At 50.0% G+C, this 19,928-nt stretch overlaps 4 non-coding genes and 2 pseudogenes across 4 annotated transcripts; all 6 read left to right on the top strand.

Moving 5' to 3' along the window:
• Positions 1 to 3,318: 3,318 nt before the first annotated feature.
• LOC142732021 (U2 spliceosomal RNA) lies at positions 3,319 to 3,510 on the top strand. Its single transcript, XR_012879362.1, has one exon. It is a non-coding gene; the product is annotated as a U2 spliceosomal RNA (small nuclear RNA).
• A 1,282-nt stretch (positions 3,511 to 4,792) lies between these two features.
• LOC142732037 (U2 spliceosomal RNA) lies at positions 4,793 to 4,894 on the top strand (annotated as a pseudogene).
• A 5,536-nt stretch (positions 4,895 to 10,430) lies between these two features.
• Positions 10,431 to 10,618, top strand: LOC142732020 (U2 spliceosomal RNA). Its single transcript, XR_012879361.1, has one exon. It is a non-coding gene; the product is annotated as a U2 spliceosomal RNA (small nuclear RNA).
• Positions 10,619 to 11,900: 1,282 nt separating this feature from the next.
• LOC142732013 (U2 spliceosomal RNA) lies at positions 11,901 to 12,092 on the top strand. Its single transcript, XR_012879357.1, has one exon. It is a non-coding gene; the product is annotated as a U2 spliceosomal RNA (small nuclear RNA).
• A 1,283-nt stretch (positions 12,093 to 13,375) lies between these two features.
• LOC142732036 (U2 spliceosomal RNA) lies at positions 13,376 to 13,477 on the top strand (annotated as a pseudogene).
• A 5,535-nt stretch (positions 13,478 to 19,012) lies between these two features.
• LOC142732019 (U2 spliceosomal RNA) lies at positions 19,013 to 19,200 on the top strand. Its single transcript, XR_012879360.1, has one exon. It is a non-coding gene; the product is annotated as a U2 spliceosomal RNA (small nuclear RNA).
• Positions 19,201 to 19,928: the final 728 nt, after the last annotated feature.

Below are 19,928 nucleotides of genomic sequence, written 5' to 3'. Positions count from 1 at the left end.
TCATGCCCGGCAGAGCTATTTTAATACATTTGCTTTTTAATGGAATTTTAATTCGTGTTTTAAACGTTTATGCCCCTCCTACCAAACAGGAGAGGGCAGAACTATTAGAGATTTTACCATTGTTTTGTGTTGGGTCTACCCCCCTGCTGGTGGGTGGTGATTTTAACTGTGTGCGAGATGGAGAACACCGGCAGGGTGGGGATTTTAATCGAAAAATTGACCGTACTTCTTACCTGCTCAAGAATTTTATTGGTGATTTTAAATTGAAAGACTGCTGGAGGGAACTCTTGCCTGCGGACCCAGGCCCCACCTGGTCCAATGGAAGAGTGAGCTCCAGAATTGATTTTATTTTCACTTCTAATAGTTTTATTCCCAAAAAATGTTTGCTTTTAACAAATATTTTATCTGATCACAAGCTCCTTTCAGTGCACCTGGAGCTAGAGGGAGAGCAAAAAGCTTGTAGGGGTCCCTGGAGACTAAACACCACACTCCTGGAGGACCCCATCATTAAAGAGGAGTTTGTGCGGACCTACCAGTGTTGGCAGTCCCATAGAGCGCCCAGTCAGCCTATGCTACACTGGTGGGAGGGCATTAAACCCAAAATCAGAGCTTTTTTTATTCGAGCAGGTAAGAAGAAAGCAAAAGAGAGAAAACAATGGTTTTATGTTCTTAATAAACGTTTACATGTACTTTTTAAATTGAAGGAGATTGGTATGGATGTTGATGATGATATCTTAAATCTTAAAGCTGAAATAAAACATGCCATAGAAGAGAAAGGGAAACAAATAATTTTTAATTCACATGTAAAGCACCTCGAGGATGGCGAGAAGTGTTCCCGGTTCTTCTTCAAAAAGGTAATGGATAAACGAGATGTCATTTTAAACCTTGAAGGAGAAACCACTATGGTCGGCATTTTAAATTCTGCTTTTAATTTCTACCAATCTCTTTTTAACAAGAAAAATATTGATCCTTCCTTTTTAGAACATGTTCTTAATTCCCTTGATGCCAAGCTAGATATTTTAGACCAGGAAGTTTTATCCCGTAATATTACCTTGGAGGAACTTTTATTTGCTTTTAAAAGTTTTTCTAATGGGAAAGCTCCTGGGGAAGATGGTCTGCCCATCGAATTTTATCATGCTTTTTGGGAAATTTTAAAGAATGACATGTTTTTATTGTATAAGGAAGTTTTTATTACTGAAGAGCTGCCCCCTTCCTGGAGGAGGGGGATTGTGTCCTTAATTTTTAAAAAAGGTGAGAGGGACCAGTTAAAAAACTGGCGCCCTATTACTCTTTTAAACGTTGATTGTAAAATTTTAGCTAAACTAATAACAATCCGTTTTAAACCTTTTATTCAGAAATTAATCCATCCAAACCAGGTATGTGGGGTACCTGGGAGGTCAATTACTGAGTCCCTGAATATTTTACGTGACATCATTTGGTATTTTAAAGAAAGGGGTCAAAGCCTTGCTATTTTATCCTTAGATTTCGAGAAGGCTTTTGACCGGGTCTCCCATGAATATCTTTTTATGGTTCTTAAAAAGATGGCTGTTCCTGAAATTATTTTAACACGTATTAAGCTTTTATATCGATCCTGTTTTAGCCAAATTTCTATCAACGGATTTTTAACTAAAGGTGTTCCTCTTTTATCAGGGGTGAAACAGGGGTGCCCGTTGTCTCCGCTCCTTTTTATTTGTGCCATAGAACCTCTGTTCACCCTAATAAGAGATGATAAAGTCATCAGAGGCGTGCCCATACCTGGAGGAAGGGGGAACCAGGTAAAAATCCTAGGCTATATGGATGACGCCACCGTCCTATGCCCAGACGCCGCTTCTATGAGACGGGCATTGAGGAACACCGGCTTTTTTTGTGAAGCCTCTGGTTTTAAATTAAACGTTGATAAGTGTGACTGTTTTTATACTGGTGTATGGGATTCCTCTGTGACACCAGGAGTTAACATGCAGCAGGATCAGATAAAAATTTTAGGAATTGTTTTTAATCAAGAAAACGATGGGAGACCCAATTGGGATTCAGTAATTGCCAAAATGGAAAAAAAGGTTTTAATGTGGAATTTGAGAAATCTCACCATGGAGGGAAAAGTTTTAATAATTAAATCTGTTTTATTACCCATAATGCTTTATGTAGCTATGGTTTTCCCTCCAACAATTTTATATATTAAAAAAGTGACCAGGATCTGTTTTATGTTTTTATGGGGTTCCAAAATGGAAAAACTAAAACGTGATTTTATGTACAGATGTAAGGACAATGGCGGGAGAGATGTTCCTAACCTTTTTAACTTCTTTTACATTAAATACTTTTGCTTCTGTTTTAAAATGTATAATTCTGATGGTATTTTTAGCTACTTTTTAAAGTACGCTACGGGCATGATTTTTAAACGATGGTTTCGTGTCCCTTTGAATTCTCCTGTGCTTCTGTGTCCCCCAAAACAATATGCGGTGCTCGAAAAAACTGTCAGGCTCCTAGGTCTCCAAGAATTGGAGCCTGACATATTGGGGGACCAGAAAAAAGTGTCACTCTCCTGTAGGCGGCAGGAGGATACTCTGGCAGTTTCAAATTTCTCACAGGCAAGGTCCAAGGTGGTGTGGCGGAACGTTTTCGGGAAATTTATGGCAAATGTGCACAAGGACCTTGCCTGGGCAATCGTTCACCAGTGCCTCCCTACTCGTGAATTCCAGCATAGGCGAGGACTGGTGGCGAGAGCCAAGTGCCCGAGAGACAGGTGTGGTGACGACGAGACGGTAATGCACCTGTTTTGGAACTGCCCATATGCACAGGAGGTTTGGAGGAAGGTAGGCCCATTGCTGAAATGGGCCTGCGGTCTTAAAGATCTTAAATTTGAATACGTGTTTTATGGTCTTTTTAACTGCCCAAGTTTTAAACAGCAAATGGTCTGTTGGATCATTTTAAACTGTTTTAAGAATGCCATCTGGAAGGTTAGGAACATTCTGCTTTTTAAACATGATTTTATTGACGTTAAAAATTGTGTGAAATATGCCCTAAGTGAAATGTATATTTATTATCTTAGGGACAAAAAGCAGCTAGGGGTAAAAGAAGCAACATCCATGTGGTGTTTGCAAATGTGGAATACCATAACATTGTAAATAAAAATGGTTTTATTCTTTTATGTCTTTTATGCCCTGTATAAATTTTATCCTGCTATTGTTCTGTACTTTTATTATAACATCTGTATTAATGGTCTTATTATTATTACTTTTGTATTCATTTAAATGTATGAATATTCATGTATTATGCTGTTGATTTTATCTTGTGGTTTCAATTTTAAAAAAAAGTCTGTAAAATATATTATTTTTGCCAATAAAAAACTTTGTTGAAACCTTATCTGTTCTTATCAGTTTAATATCTGATACGTCCCCTATCTGGGGACCATATATTAAATGGATTTTTAGAACAGGGAGATGGAAATAGAGCTTGCTCTGTCCACTCCACGCATTGACCTGGTATTGCAGTATTTCCAGGACCGGTGCACCCTTCCCTTATGTGTTGACTAAAATCAGATTCCAAAAGTGTTTTTTCTCTTTGCCATTGTTTCTGTCTTTCTGAAGGGATCTCCCCTTTTAATCCCATTATTTCAACACCTGTTGGACAATGCATTTGTACAGTCATGTGTGATAATGAGCTCATTTATTAAATGCAATTAATGAATACATTGCCACCTCTTGTTGTGTGTGTGTGTGTGTGTGTCTTCTGTGTTTCTGTGTTTCCGGCATTTCACATTGGAACAGCTCATTCACCTTCCTTGTCTTCTCTCCGCCCTCCCTCCCTCCCTCCTAGGTAAGTTAAAGAGCTGCACCTGAGCCAGCCACTGATTGATGCAGCACCACAGTCAAATAGTGGAGTGGAGTGGAGTAGGGGAACAGCAAACAGCCATTAAAGCAGCCAGCCGCCTACCCGCCACAATGGACCTACCTGTGTACACTAGGTGGATGTGATGGAATGTACTGTCGTCCCTACATTTCAAGAAGAAGTAAGAATTGCAGTTGCAACAAACCCTTGCTTGCCTACAAAGAGAGCAGCAATTTGGATTTGTTACTATGTTACCTGGAAGAATAACAAACTGTGCAAGGATGGAGGTTGTAGGAGCAAAGAGAAGTTGTCTGTAAAGTTGGTGGATGCCTATTTTCCATTTTGCAGTCCCTTGTCTCCCTCTTGTGGCCTCCTGGAGGCAAATAAATGTGCAAAAAAAAGACAGCCTGGCGGCCGGCTGTTGCAGTGTTGCCCTCTCAGGCAACACTGAGTGACTGACTGAGCCTCACAGTCTTATATAAAGTTCAGACGGAACTTTGCACGTGTCATAGTGGAGCCCTCAGGATTCCAGAGCCAGCTTTCTGACATCATAATGGGGCCTGCCTCAGAGATAAAAGCCTGGGCCCAGGCAGTGTTGTTCAGTGCTGCTCAGCAGGCAGCACAGGACTGGATTAAAGCTGATACAAGGTGTGAAGGAACAAGGGGTGGCTGTGGGCATGCACTTGCTGCCGCTGCCAGTGTTTATCTGCATGGCAGGAGGGCATTTGGGCGTTGCCAGGAAGGCGTTTTTATGTAGATTCCTCCTCTTTCAGCACTGCATTGTGGTGCAAGCAAAAGAAGCAAATCCTGTCTGGCTTCCTCTCCGGCCTTTATTCACCTCCCGCTTAGTAGCTGTAAATGTGTGTGAGCCTGCAGGGCCCCATGGAATTGCCTAGGAGTAGGCTGAATCGCTGCAAGGGGTGAACAGCAGTATGGGACAGGCTCGGGCAAGGCAAGGGCCGCTCGGGTTATCGCTTCTCGGCCTTTTGGCTAAGATCAAGTGTAGTATCTGTTCTTATCAGTCCTTGTAAGGATAGATAGCTCGGAGAACCACTGGGGGCTATAAACACTAGCTTAGCGATCCAAGAGCGTTCCAGACGAAGCCGGCGACGAACTGCGGAGAAGAACCAGCGAGGACGACGATCCAGAAGGGAGAAGCCGCCATCGAGGAAGAAGCTCCTGGAGATCGCTGCCGGGAAGAAGAAGGAGAACTTCGGAGAAGAGCCGCTGCTGAAGGGGATCTTCGAAGAAGCTCGGCCGCAGAAGAAGAAGCTCGACGAGGAACCGCTGCGGAAGAAATTTCGTGGAAGAACCTCGGCCAGCAAGGAGAAGATTTGCATAGCTCCGCCCCCTTCGGGAAAGAGCTATCGAAGATCCTCCCCAAGCGACAGGAACAGCTGGAAGAAGCCATGGCCTCAACCAGCAACCCTGCCACCCAGAAGGAGAAGGCTGATGGACCAGGTGAGCCGGCCCAGGCCAGGACATCTCCTCCTGAAGCCTCCTCAAGCCAACAGGCCACCAGGAAGCCGAACCAGGCTGCTCCAACCCTGGAGCCCTGGATGAAGCAGACGGTGGCCCTGAAGCTCAAAGAGGTGGACGGGAGAGTGCCGGACATGACGGAAGAAGTGTTCTGCCAGAAGATGCTCCTGGATCAGGGCTTCGCTAAGCCGGAGACCATCAGTATCCAGGCCTTCATGACCGGGATGTTCTTCGTGACCTTCGCTTCGATCAACATCTGCAGAAGGTACTGGGAGATGGTGAAAGCGGCGAGGCCTGAATCCCCTTTCTCTCGCTTTGTGGGCAACTGCCCTGTCCAAAGAGAGGAAAGGCGGGTGACGGTCTCAATGCGGAACCCACACACCCCCGGCAAAGACATCACCACGCTCCTGAAGCGGTTCTGCACAGTGGTGAGGGAACCCACCCACATCCTGAACGGACTCGGCTTCTGGACTGGCAAGTGGTCGGTAATCGTCCGACTGAACAAGGATTCCAGCGCGGAAGACGGCCTCCAACATCTGCCCCAGTCATTCTCGCTGGGCAACTCCTACGGCCTCATCTACTACCCGGACATGCCGCAGATCTGCAGGAGATGCAGCAAGAAGGGTCATTCGGTGAAGGACTGCAAAGAGGACGCCTGCAAGAACTGCCGGGTAACAGGACACGAGACCAAAGACTGCCCGAAACGGACAATGTGCAACCTCTGCGGACAAGCAGCCCACTCCTACAAGGACTGCCCGAAGAGGGATCGATCCTGGGCAACTGTAGCGGCGAAAGCTCCGGCCAGAGGGAACCCCGCCCCAGCCAGAGCTCCAGCGGCGCAGAAGACCGGGAATAAGAAGGATGGTAAGAAGACGACAGTCCCTCCCCCCCGTCTCCCGGCCCTCCCTCGCCCTACCCTTCCCACCCTCCCTCGCCCGGCCCTCCCCACCCCCCCGTCCCCAACCCCTGTCACCCCCACTGAGGCTCTCACCTTCTCCTACCCACCCATCTCAGTGGTCCTGTCACCTGCACCTCTCCCAACCCAGCCTCCCTTCTCCCCAGCTCCAGCAGCACTAACATCTTCCCCTCCAGCTGCTGGAGTCCTCTCCCTGGAGGATTTTCCCCCTCTTGTCTCCTCAGGTGCCATCCAGAGGAAGAGAAAGGTGAGGGACAGCCCAGCTGCTGAGTCCTCAAAACGACAAGTCGTGGAAATCTGCGAAGATTCCCTTGCGCAGCAGGAGGAAATGGAGCAGATGGTGGAGGAACTCGTGTCTGAACCTGAGGTCATCGACTTCACAACAGACATCCAGGTGGCTACAATCCTGGAACAATTTATGTCAGAGGGCCTGCTGGATCTTTCGGACCCGCCAGGCGAGGAGGATCCGCCCGACCGGACTGGTAACTAAGGTGTATCGTTTGCACTAACCTTCTTTATTCTCCCCCATGGCTGCTAAACTTAACATCTTTAGCCTCAATGTGAGGAGTGTTAGAGATAGGACTAGATGTCAGATGGTGCTAACTTTTCTTTCCAAGCAGTCGAGTGATGTATTTATGCTGCAGGAATGTACTCTCCCCTCTTCCAGGTCATACCATCATCTGGCCAGGCAGTGGACCCATGGCCCGTCCTACTGGTCTGGTGGGGGCGACTGTAAGTCTGCAGGGGTTGCCATCCTGATTAGGGGAAGCGTATTTACTGTTGACTCTGTCCAGGAGCTCGTCTGCGGCCGCTTGTTGGTCGTAGACGGTTCCTGGGCGGGAGAGCCGATTAGGCTCATCAACGTGTACGCTCCCCCTATGAAGGCTGAGCGCCTGGAACTATTCCAGACCCTGCGGACCCAGCTCGCCACCACTAGGGCAGTGGTGATGGCCGGGGACTTCAACTGCCCCATCGAAGAGGATGGACGAAGTTCCGGCACTTCAATCAAGCTGGATGTCAGTTCCAAACTGCTTATCGAGATGGTAACCGAAGCATCCTTGCAGGACGTTGTGGGCTCCATGGGGATCGGCTCTGTGAACTATTCATGGAGCCGACCCGATGGCTCACTTCGTTCTCGGATTGACTTTGTGTTCACCTCCCGGGCAGTCAAGCAGCATGGGCACTCCATGATCCCCTGCTTCTTCTCTGACCACAGGGCCATTCTCTTCCAGGGTGCCATCGGCCACGGTTTTCCTCCCGGCCCTGGCTCCTGGAAGCTGAATTGTGCCCTGCTGGAAAGAGAGGAGGTACTGGCGGAACTTAGAGACGCCTATATTGTTTGGAGGAATGATAAAGTTTTCTTTGACAAAACCTGTGACTGGTGGGAATATGTTAAAGTTGAATTTCGTTGTTTCTTTCAGGCAAAAAGTCGTCAACAGGCGTGTGAGAGGAAGAGAGACTTCAGAGAGATGCAGCGTCAGCTGCGATCCCTGCAAGACCTCCTTCAATGCGGCTGGGACGTCAGGAAGGAGCTGGAGGAAGCCAAAAAGGGCCTGAAAAGGCACTTTGAGGAGGAATCCAAGCGAATTGTCTTTCGTTCCAAGGTGGAGAACCTGGAGAAGGGTGAGAAATGTAACTCGTTCTTTTTCAGGAAACTCCATGCCGGCCACACGCCCCTGAAGGAACTCCGAGATGAGACCGGAAACATGCATTCTGGGAAGAAGGAGGTGATGGGAGTCGTCACAGACTACTACCGAAGCCTCTACTCCCGGAAAACCACTGACCCCGAAGCCGCCGATAAATTCCTGTCAGGTATCACTAATCATCTTGATCCTGCAGGTACGGAGGCTATGGATGTACCCCTGACGGTGGAGGAACTGCTCTCTGCCGCTAAATCCTTCAGACCCGGCAGGACCCCGGGCAGTGATGGTCTCCCAGCAGAGCTCTATGTAGCGCTGGGGGACTTGATCTGTCCGGACCTGCTGGAGCTCTATGAGGAGATGGTGGTGGAGGGTAGAATGCCACCGTCCTTGAGAGAAGGCATGATCACGATCTTGTATAAGCGGAAGGGGGAGAGATGTGACCTGAAAAACTGGCGTCCCATCTCTCTCCTGAACGTGGACTACAAGATCCTCGCCAAAGTATTGACCAACAGACTGAAGGTTGTCATCGGACAGATCATCGGATCGGACCAAACCTGCGGCATTCCTGGCCGTAGGGTGGCCGACAGTCTTGCCCTGGTGAGGGACACGGTGCATTACATGCAAAGCCGCCGTACACACGCGGCCCTGGTCAGTCTGGATCAGGAGAAGGCTTTTGACCGGGTCTCTCACGAATTCATGGGTAAGGCTCTGCGTAGGCTGCGGCTTGGCAGGTTGTTCTGTTTGTATGTTAACCTGATGTATTGCGACATTTACAGCTCGGTGCTGGTGAACGGCTGGAAGACTGACCCCTTTCCTGTATCGTCGGGGGTTAGACAAGGCTGTCCTCTTTCACCTCTCCTTTTTGTTTGTGTTATAGAGCTCTTCGCAGAGGCTATCCGGCAGAATGGAGAGATCAGAGGGATCACCGCACCAGGTCCAGGACACTTCGAGGTCAAATGCTCGCTGTACATGGACGACGTGACCGTCTTCTGCGCTGACCAGAGTTCGGTGACTGCACTCGTCCAGACCTGTGAGGAGTTCGGACGCGCTTCAGGGGCAAAAGTCAACTGCGGGAAGTCGGAAGCCATGCTCTTCGGAAAGTGGTACCTGCCTTCTCCTGCCTCCTTCCCGTTTACTATCAAGCCGGACTTCACCAAAATTCTGGGAGTCTGGTTCGGTAAGGAAGGTGCAGCCCTAAAGTCGTGGGAAGAACGCTTGGCCAAAGTCAACCAAAGGATCGGACTGTGGAGCCTCAGACAACTCACTATTGAGGGCAAAGCAATGGTCCTGCGTAACGAAGTCTTGCCTGTGCTACAATACACTGCACAGGCATGGCCCCCTCTTGCCACCGTCTCGAGGGCCATTACCAGGACTGTGTTTCGCTTCATCTGGGGCTCGAAAATGGACAGAGTAAAGCGGACTGTTATGTACAAGGAGCCCCGCAAAGGTGGGAAGGGTATACCCGACATTCCCACTCTGCTGCGGATCGCTTTTGTATGTGACTGTGTTCGTAGGACTCTGAGGACAGCAAACGGCTCTGCGGGCAAGGCCATGTCCCGCTACTTCCTCCTTCCCCTCTGGCGAGGTTTTGGCTGGGACAAGTGGGACAGCTCCTTCCCTTACAACTGGCACGCTCCCTGGTTCTACGGAGATGTCGTCCGGTTTGTGAGGGAGCATCAACTGGAGGGTCTTAAGCCCGACTTGTGGAAACCTAAGACGATCCACAAGCACATCAGAGCAAAGGACTCACTGGAGTTTGTTCCAGGGCTTCATGCCGACACGTTGGAGACTGTTTGGACTAACGTGTCATCTGGCAGGTTGACCAACGGGCACAAGGACATTTCATGGATGGCCATCCAGGGAGGACTGCCTCTTAGGTCATTCATGCATGCCCGCAACCTGTGCAAGACCCGGTACTGCCCCAGGTGCCCCTTCACGGAGGAAACATCTTTGCACATTTTCTGGCAGTGCCCCTTTGCACAGGGTCTGTTGAAAGCCTTGGAACACGAACTCAAGGACTCAGTTCCCAGGAACAGACTGTCGTACCGCTCGGTACTTTATGGACTATTTCCTGGGAATACCACGGATGGAGCAATCCAGGAAGCCTGGCGCCTTATGAACTGTTTTAAGGACGCTATATGGTTCGCCAGGAATCGTCTGATTTTGCGGAGAGAGAGTGTGTCCGTCCAGGACTGCCGCAGGCTGATCCACAGCCTGCTCAGAGACTATTCCACCTGGGACAGCCCGGACGTCGATGAGGAAGAGGACTGATACTCCCCTTCCCCCCACTCTCCCTTCTTGTGTGTTGTCTTTCAATAAAGCTTCGGGCCTGTGATTTCCCCCTTCCCTATCCCCTCCTACCCACTCCCCTATCCCATCACTTGTCTGTAATGCTTTGTTGTTTGGCGTTAGTGAATGCAAGAATGTTAGTGTAGCATGTGGTGTAATGTATAGCATAGGCTAGCCTGTACTGTGTATTATACTGTCATGTTATGTTTGACGACTGTTATTATTTATTATTTGCTGCTTCATGGCTTGCGCTGCGTCGCAGTAATGTTTGTATGATGACGATTGATTGTCAATAAAGCAATTTTCAATCAAAAAATCTGTTCTTATCAGTTTAATATCTGATACGTCCCCTATCTGGGGACCATATATTAAATGGATTTTTAGAACAGGGAGATGGAAATAGAGCTTGCTCTGTCCACTCCACGCATTGACCTGGTATTGCAGTATTTCCAGGACCGGTGCACCCTTCCCTTATGTGTTGACTAAAATCAGATTCCAAAAGTGTTTTTTCTCTTTGCCATTGTTTCTGTCTTTCTGAAGGGATCTCCCCTTTTAATCCCATTATTTCAACACCTGTTGGACAATGCATTTGTACAGTCATGTGTGATAATGAGCTCATTTATTAAATGCAATTAATGAATACATTGCCACCTCTTGTTGTGTGTGTGTGTGTGTGTGTCTTCTGTGTTTCTGTGTTTCCGGCATTTCACATTGGAACAGCTCATTCACCTTCCTTGTCTTCTCTCCGCCCTCCCTCCCTCCCTCCTAGGTAAGTTAAAGAGCTGCACCTGAGCCAGCCACTGATTGATGCAGCACCACAGTCAAATAGTGGAGTGGAGTGGAGTAGGGGAACAGCAAACAGCCATTAAAGCAGCCAGCCGCCTACCCGCCACAATGGACCTACCTGTGTACACTAGGTGGATGTGATGGAATGTACTGTCGTCCCTACATTTCAAGAAGAAGTAAGAATTGCAGTTGCAACAAACCCTTGCTTGCCTACAAAGAGAGCAGCAATTTGGATTTGTTACTATGTTACCTGGAAGAATAACAAACTGTGCAAGGATGGAGGTTGTAGGAGCAAAGAGAAGTTGTCTGTAAAGTTGGTGGATGCCTATTTTCCATTTTGCAGTCCCTTGTCTCCCTCTTGTGGCCTCCTGGAGGCAAATAAATGTGCAAAAAAAAGACAGCCTGGCGGCCGGCTGTTGCAGTGTTGCCCTCTCAGGCAACACTGAGTGACTGACTGAGCCTCACAGTCTTATATAAAGTTCAGACGGAACTTTGCACGTGTCATAGTGGAGCCCTCAGGATTCCAGAGCCAGCTTTCTGACATCATAATGGGGCCTGCCTCAGAGATAAAAGCCTGGGCCCAGGCAGTGTTGTTCAGTGCTGCTCAGCAGGCAGCACAGGACTGGATTAAAGCTGATACAAGGTGTGAAGGAACAAGGGGTGGCTGTGGGCATGCACTTGCTGCCGCTGCCAGTGTTTATCTGCATGGCAGGAGGGCATTTGGGCGTTGCCAGGAAGGCGTTTTTATGTAGATTCCTCCTCTTTCAGCACTGCATTGTGGTGCAAGCAAAAGAAGCAAATCCTGTCTGGCTTCCTCTCCGGCCTTTATTCACCTCCCGCTTAGTAGCTGTAAATGTGTGTGAGCCTGCAGGGCCCCATGGAATTGCCTAGGAGTAGGCTGAATCGCTGCAAGGGGTGAACAGCAGTATGGGACAGGCTCGGGCAAGGCAAGGGCCGCTCGGGTTATCGCTTCTCGGCCTTTTGGCTAAGATCAAGTGTAGTATCTGTTCTTATCAGTTTAAATATCTGATACGTCCCCTATCTGGGGACCATATATTAAATGGATTTTTAGAACAGGGAGATGGAAATAGAGCTTGCTCTGTCCACTCCACGCATTGACCTGGTATTGCAGTATTTCCAGGACCGGTGCACCCTTCCCTTATGTGTTGACTAAAATCAGATTCCCAAAAGTGTTTTTTCTCTTTGCCATTGTTTCTGTCTTTCTGAAGGGATCTCCCCTTTTAATCCCATTATTTCAACACCTGTTGGACAATGCATTTGTACAGTCATGTGTGATAATGAGCTCATTTATTAAATGCAATTAATGAATACATTGCCACCTCTTGTTGTGTGTGTGTGTGTGTGTGTCTTCTGTGTTTCTGTGTTTCCGGCATTTCACATTGGAACAGCTCATTCACCTTCCTTGTCTTCTCTCCGCCCTCCCTCCCTCCCTCCTAGGTAAGTTAAAGAGCTGCACCTGAGCCAGCCACTGATTGATGCAGCACCACAGTCAAATAGTGGAGTGGAGTGGAGTAGGGGAACAGCAAACAGCCATTAAAGCAGCCAGCCGCCTACCCGCCACAATGGACCTACCTGTGTACACTAGGTGGATGTGATGGAATGTACTGTCGTCCCTACATTTCAAGAAGAAGTAAGAATTGCAGTTGCAACAAACCCTTGCTTGCCTACAAAGAGAGCAGCAATTTGGATTTGTTACTATGTTACCTGGAAGAATAACAAACTGTGCAAAGATGGAGGTTGTAGGAGCAAATAGAAGTTGTCTGTAAAGTTGGTGGTTGCCTATTTTCCATTTTGCAGTCCCTTGTCTCCCTCTTGTGGCCTCCTGGAGGCAAATAAATGTGCAAAAAAAAGACAGCCTGGCGGCCGGCTGTTGCAGTGTTGCCCTCTCAGGCAACACTGAGTGACTGACTGAGCCTCACAGTCTTATATAAAGTTCAGACGGAACTTTGCACGTGTCATAGTGGAGCCCTCAGGATTCCAGAGCCAGCTTTCTGACATCATAATGGGGCCTGCCTCAGAGATAAAAGCCTGGGCCCAGGCAGTGTTGTTCAGTGCTGCTCAGCAGGCAGCACAGGACTGGATTAAAGCTGATACAAGGTGTGAAGGAACAAGGGGTGGCTGTGGGCATGCACTTGCTGCCGCTGCCAGTGTTTATCTGCATGGCAGGAGGGCATTTGGGCGTTGCCAGGAAGGCGTTTTTATGTAGATTCCTCCTCTTTCAGCACTGCATTGTGGTGCAAGCAAAAGAAGCAAATCCTGTCTGGCTTCCTCTCCGGCCTTTATTCACCTCCCGCTTAGTAGCTGTAAATGTGTGTGAGCCTGCAGGGCCCCATGGAATTGCCTAGGAGTAGGCTGAATCGCTGCAAGGGGTGAACAGCAGTATGGGACAGGCTCGGGCAAGGCAAGGGCCGCTCGGGTTATCGCTTCTCGGCCTTTTGGCTAAGATCAAGTGTAGTATCTGTTCTTATCAGTCCTTGTAAGGATAGATAGCTCGGAGAACCACTGGGGGCTATAAACACTAGCTTAGCGATCCAAGAGCGTTCCAGACGAAGCCGGCGACGAACTGCGGAGAAGAACCAGCGAAGACGACGATCCAGAAGGGAGAAGCCGCCATCGAGGAAGAAGCTCCGGGAGATCGCTGCCGGGAAGAAGAAGGAGAACTTCGGAGAAGAGCCGCTGCTGAAGGGGATCTTCGAAGAAGCTCGGCCGCAGAAGAAGAAGCTCGACGAGGAACCGCTGCGGAAGAAATTTCGTGGAAGAACCTCGGCCAGCAAGGAGAAGATTTGCATAGCTCCGCCCCCTTCGGGAAAGAGCTATCGAAGATCCTCCCCAAGCGACAGGAACAGCTGGAAGAAGCCATGGCCTCAACCAGCAACCCTGCCACCCAGAAGGAGAAGGCTGATGGACCAGGTGAGCCGGCCCAGGCCAGGACATCTCCTCCTGAAGCCTCCTCAAGCGGACAGGCCACCAGGAAGCCGAACCAGGCTGCTCCAACCCTGGAGCCCTGGATGAAGCAGACGGTGGCCCTGAAGCTGAAGGAGGTGGACGGGAGAGTGCCGGACATGACGGAAGAAGTGTTCTGCCAGAAGATGCTCCTGGACCAGGGCTTCGCTAAGCCGGAGACCATCAGCATCCAGGCCTTCATGACCGGGATGTTCTTCGTGACCTTCGCTTCGATCAACATCTGCAGAAGGTACTGGGAGATGGTGAAAGCGGCGAGGCCTGAATCCCCTTTCTCTTGCTTTGTGGGCAACTGCCCTGTCCAAAGAGAGGAAAGGCGGGTGACGGTCTCAATGCGGAACCCACACACCCCCGGCAAAGACATCACCACGCTCCTGAAGCGGTTCTGCACAGTGGTGAGGGAACCCACCCACATCCTGAACGGACTCGGCTTCTGGACTGGCAAGTGGTCGGTAATCGTCCGACTCAACAAGGATTCAAGCGCGGAAGACGGCCTCCAGCACCTGCCCCAGTCATTCTCGCTGGGCAACTCCTACGGCCTCATCTACTACCCGGACATGCCGCAGATCTGCAGGAGATGCAGCAAGAAGGGTCATTCGATGAAGGACTGCAAGGAGGACGCCTGCAAGAACTGCCGGGTAACAGGACACGAGACCAAAGACTGCCCGAAACGGACAATGTGCAACCTCTGCGGACAAGCAGCCCACTCTTACAAGGACTGCCCGAAGAGGGATCGATCCTGGGCAACTGTAGCAGCGAAAGCTCCAGCCAGAGGGAACCCCGCCCCAGCCAGAGCTCCAGCGGCACAGAAGACCGGGAAAAAGAAGGATGGTAAGAAGACGACAGTCCCTCCCCCCCTCTCCCGGCCCTCCCTCGCCCTACCCTCCCCACCCTCCCTCGCCCGGCCCTCCCCACCCCCCCGTCCCCAACCCCTGTCACCCCCACTGAGGCTCTCACCTTCTCCTACCCACCCATCTCAGTGGTCCTGTCACCTGCACCTCTCCCAACCCAGCCTCCCTTCTCCCCAGCTCCAGCAGCACTAACATCTTCCTCTCCAGCTGCTGGAGTCCTCTCCCTGGAGGATTTTCCCCCTCTTGTCTCCTCAGGTGCCATCCAGAGGAAGAGAAAGGTGAGGGACAGCCCAGCGGCTGAGTCCTCAAAGCGACAAGTCGTGGAAATCTGCGAAGATTCCCTTGCGCAGCAGGAGGAAATGGAGCAGATGGTGGAGGAACTCGTGTCTGAACCTGAGGTCATCGACTTCACAACAGACATCCAGGTGGCTACAATCCTGGAACAATTTTTGTCAGAGGGCCTGCTGGATCTTTCGGACCCACCAAGCGAGGAGGATCCGCCCGACCGGACTGGTAACTAAGGTGTATCGTTTGCACTAACCTTCTTTATTCTCCCCCATGGCTGCTAAACTTAACATCTTTAGCCTCAATGTGAGGAGTGTTAGAGATAGGACTAGATGTCAGATGGTGCTAACTTTTCTTTCCAAGCAGTCGAGTGATATATTTATGCTGCAGGAATGTACTCTCCCCTCTTCCAGGTCATATCATCACCTGGCCAGGCAGTGGACCCATGGCCCGTCCTACTGGTCTGGTGGGGGCGACTGTAAGTCTGCAGGGGTTGCCATCCTGATTAGGGGAAGCGTATTTACTGTTGACTCTGTCCAGGAGCTCGTCTGCGGCCGCTTGTTGGTCGTAGACGGTTCCTGGGCGGGAGAGCCGATTAGGCTCATCAACGTGTACGCTCCCCCTATGAAGGCTGAGCGCCTGGAACTATTCCAGACCCTGCGGACCCAGCTCGCCACCACTAGGGCAGTGGTGATGGCCGGGGACTTCAACTGCCCCATCGAAGAGGATGGACGAAGTTCCGGCACTTCAATCAAGCTGGATGTCAGTTCCAAACTGCTTATCGAGATGGTAACCGAAGCATCCTTGCAGGACGTTGTGGGCTCCATGGGGATCGGCTCTGTGAACTATTCATGGAGCCGACCCGATGGCTCACTTCGTTCTCGGATTGACTTTGTGTTCACCTCCCGGGCAGTCAAGCAGCATGGGCACTCCATGATCCCCTGCTTCTTCTCTGACCACAGGGCCATTCTCTTCCAGGGTGCCATCGGCCACGGTTTTCCTCCCGGCCCTGGCTCCTGGAAGCTGAATTGTGCCCTGCTGGAAAGAGAGGAGGTACTGGCGGAACTTAGAGACGCCTATATTGTTTGGAGGAATGATAAAGTTTTCTTTGACAAAACCTGTGACTGGTGGGAATATGTTAAAGTTGAATTTCGTTGTTTCTTTCAGGCAAAAAGTCGTCAACAGGCGTGTGAGAGGAAGAGAGACTTCAGAGAGATGCAGCGTCAGCTGCGATCCCTGCAAGACCTCCTTCAATGCGGCTGGGACGTCAGGAAGGAGCTGGAGGAAGCCAAAAAGGGCCTGAAAAGGCACTTTGAGGAGGAATCCAAGCGAATTATCTTTCGTTCCAAGGTGGAGAACCTGGAGAAGGGTGAGAAATGTAACTCGTTCTTTTTCAGGAAACTCCATGCCGGCCACACGCCCCTGAAGGAACTCCGAGATGAGACCGGAAACATGCATTCTGGGAAGAAGGAGGTGATGGGAGTCGTCACAGACTACTACCGAAGCCTCTACTCCCGGAAAACCACTGACCCCGAAGCCGCCGATAAATTCCTGTCAGGTATCACTAATCATCTTGATCCTGCAGGTACGGAGGCTATGGACGTACCCCTGACGGTGGAGGAACTGCTCTCTGCCGCTAAATCCTTCAGACCCGGCAGGACCCCGGGCAGTGATGGTCTCCCAGCAGAGCTCTATGTAGCGCTGGGGGACTTGATCTGCCCGGACCTGCTGGAGCTCTATGAGGAGATGGTGGTGGAGGGTAGAATGCCACCGTCCTTGAGAGAAGGCATGATCACGATCTTGTATAAGCGGAAGGGGGAGAGATGCGACCTGAAAAACTGGCGTCCCATCTCTCTCCTGAACGTGGACTACAAGATCCTCGCCAAAGTATTGACCAACAGACTGAAGGCTGTCATCGGACAGATCATCGGATCGGACCAAACCTGCGGCATTCCTGGCCGTAGGGTGGCCGACAGTCTTGCCCTGGTGAGGGACACGGTGCATTACATGCAAAGCCGCCGTACACACGCGGCCCTGGTCAGTCTGGATCAGGAGAAGGCTTTTGACCGGGTCTCTCACGAATTCATGGGTAAGGCTCTGCGTAGGCTGCGGCTTGGCAGGTTGTTCTGTTTGTATGTTAACCTGATGTATTGCGACATTTACAGCTCGGTGCTGGTGAACGGCTGGAAGACTGACCCCTTTCCTGTATCGTCGGGGGTTAGACAAGGCTGTCCTCTTTCACCTCTCCTTTTTGTTTGTGTTATAGAGCTCTTCGCAGAGGCTATCCGGCAGAATGGAGAGATCAGAGGGATCACCGCACCAGGTCCAGGACACTTCGAGGTCAAATGCTCGCTGTACATGGACGACGTGACCGTCTTCTGCGCTGACCAGAGTTCGGTGACTGCACTCGTCCAGACCTGTGAGGAGTTCGGACGCGCTTCAGGGGCAAAAGTCAACTGCGGGAAGTCGGAAGCCATGCTCTTCGGAAAGTGGTACCTGCCTTCTCCTGCCTCCTTCCCGTTTACTATCAAGCCGGACTTCATCAAAATTCTGGGAGTCTGGTTCGGTAAGGAAGGTGCAGCCCTAAAGTCGTGGGAAGAACGCTTGGCCAAAGTCAACCAAAGGATCGGACTGTGGAGCCTCAGACAACTCACTATTGAGGGCAAAGCAATGGTCCTGCGTAACGAAGTCTTGCCTGTGCTACAATACACTGCACAGGCATGGCCCCCTCTTGCCACCGTCTCGAGGGCCATTACCAGGACTGTGTTTCGCTTCATCTGGGGCTCGAAAATGGACAGAGTAAAGCGGACTGTTATGTACAAGGAGCCCCGCAAAGGTGGGAAGGGTATACCCGACATTCCCACTCTGCTGCGGATCGCTTTTGTATGTGACTGTGTTCGTAGGACTCTGAGGACAGCAAACGGCTCTGCGGGCAAGGCCATGTCCCGCTACTTCCTCCTTCCCCTCTGGCGAGGTTTTGGCTGGGACAAGTGGGACAGCTCCTTCCCTTACAACTGGCACGCTCCCTGGTTCTACGGAGATGTCGTCCGGTTTGTGAGGGAGCATCAACTGGAGGGTCTTAAGCCCGACTTGTGGAAACCTAAGACGATCCACAAGCACATCAGAGCAAAGGACTCACTGGAGTCTGTTCCAGGGCTTCATGCCGACACGTTGGAGACTGTTTGGACTAACGTGTCATCTGGCAGGTTGACCAACGGGCACAAGGACATTTCATGGATGGCCATCCAGGGAGGACTGCCTCTTAGGTCATTCATGCATGCCCGCAACCTGTGCAAGACCCGTTACTGCCCCAGGTGCCCCTTCACGGAGGAAACATCTTTGCACATTTTCTGGCAGTGCCCCTTTGCACAGGGTCTGTTGAAAGCCTTGGAACATGAACTCAAGGACTCAGTACCCAGGAACAGACTGTCGTACCGCTCGGTACTTTATGGACTATTTCCTGGGAATACCACGGATGGAGCAATCCAGGAAGCCTGGCGCCTTATGAACTGCTTTAAGGACGCTATATGGTTCGCCAGGAACCGTCTGATTTTGCGGAGAGAGAGTGTGTCCGTCCAGGACTGCCGCAGGCTGATCCACAGCCTGCTCAGAGACTATTCCACCTGGGACAGCCCGGACGTCGATGAGGAAGAGGACTGATACTCCCCTTCCCCCCACTCTCCCTTCTTGTGTGTTGTCCTTCAATAAAGCTTCGGGCCTGTGATTTCCCCCTTCCCTATCCCCTCCTACCCACTCCCCTATCCCATCACTTGTCTGTAATGCTTTGTTGTTTGGCTTTAGTGAATGCAAGAATGTTAGTGTAGCATGTGGTGTAATGTATAGCATAGGCTAGCCTGTACTGTGTATTATACTGTCATGTTATGTTTGACGACTGTTATTATTTATTATTTGCTGCTTCATGGCTTGCGCTGCGTCGCAGTAATGTTTGTATGATGACGATTGATTGTCAATAAAGCAATTTTCAATCAAAAAATCTGTTCTTATCAGTTTAATATCTGATACGTCCCCTATCTGGGGACCATATATTAAATGGATTTTTAGAACAGGGAGATGGAAATAGAGCTTGCTCTGTCCACTCCACGCATTGACCTGGTATTGCAGTATTTCCAGGACCGGTGCACCCTTCCCTTATGTGTTGACTAAAATCAGATTCCAAAAGTGTTTTTTCTCTTTGCCATTGTTTCTGTCTTTCTGAAGGGATCTCCCCTTTTAATCCCATTATTTCAACACCTGTTGGACAATGCATTTGTACAGTCATGTGTGATAATGAGCTCATTTATTAAATGCAATTAATGAATACATTGCCACCTCTTGTTGTGTGTGTGTGTGTGTGTGTCTTCTGTGTTTCTGTGTTTCCGGCATTTCACATTGGAACAGCTCATTCACCTTCCTTGTCTTCTCTCCGCCCTCCCTCCCTCCCTCCTAGGTAAGTTAAAGAGCTGCACCTGAGCCAGCCACTGATTGATGCAGCACCACAGTCAAATAGTGGAGTGGAGTGGAGTAGGGGAACAGCAAACAGCCATTAAAGCAGCCAGCCGCCTACCCGCCACAATGGACCTACCTGTGTACACTAGGTGGATGTGATGGAATGTACTGTCGTCCCTACATTTCAAGAAGAAGTAAGAATTGCAGTTGCAACAAACCCTTGCTTGCCTACAAAGAGAGCAGCAATTTGGATTTGTTACTATGTTACCTGGAAGAATAACAAACTGTGCAAGGATGGAGGTTGTAGGAGCAAAGAGAAGTTGTCTGTAAAGTTGGTGGATGCCTATTTTCCATTTTGCAGTCCCTTGTCTCCCTCTTGTGGCCTCCTGGAGGCAAATAAATGTGCAAAAAAAAGACAGCCTGGCGGCC

This window comes from Rhinoderma darwinii, unplaced genomic scaffold (assembly GCF_050947455.1).
Source record: "Rhinoderma darwinii isolate aRhiDar2 unplaced genomic scaffold, aRhiDar2.hap1 Scaffold_887, whole genome shotgun sequence".
Classification (NCBI taxonomy): Eukaryota; Metazoa; Chordata; class Amphibia; order Anura; family Rhinodermatidae; genus Rhinoderma; species Rhinoderma darwinii.
The sequence above is the reverse complement of the archived record's forward strand: the minus strand, read 5'-3'. Positions and strand labels throughout refer to the sequence as shown.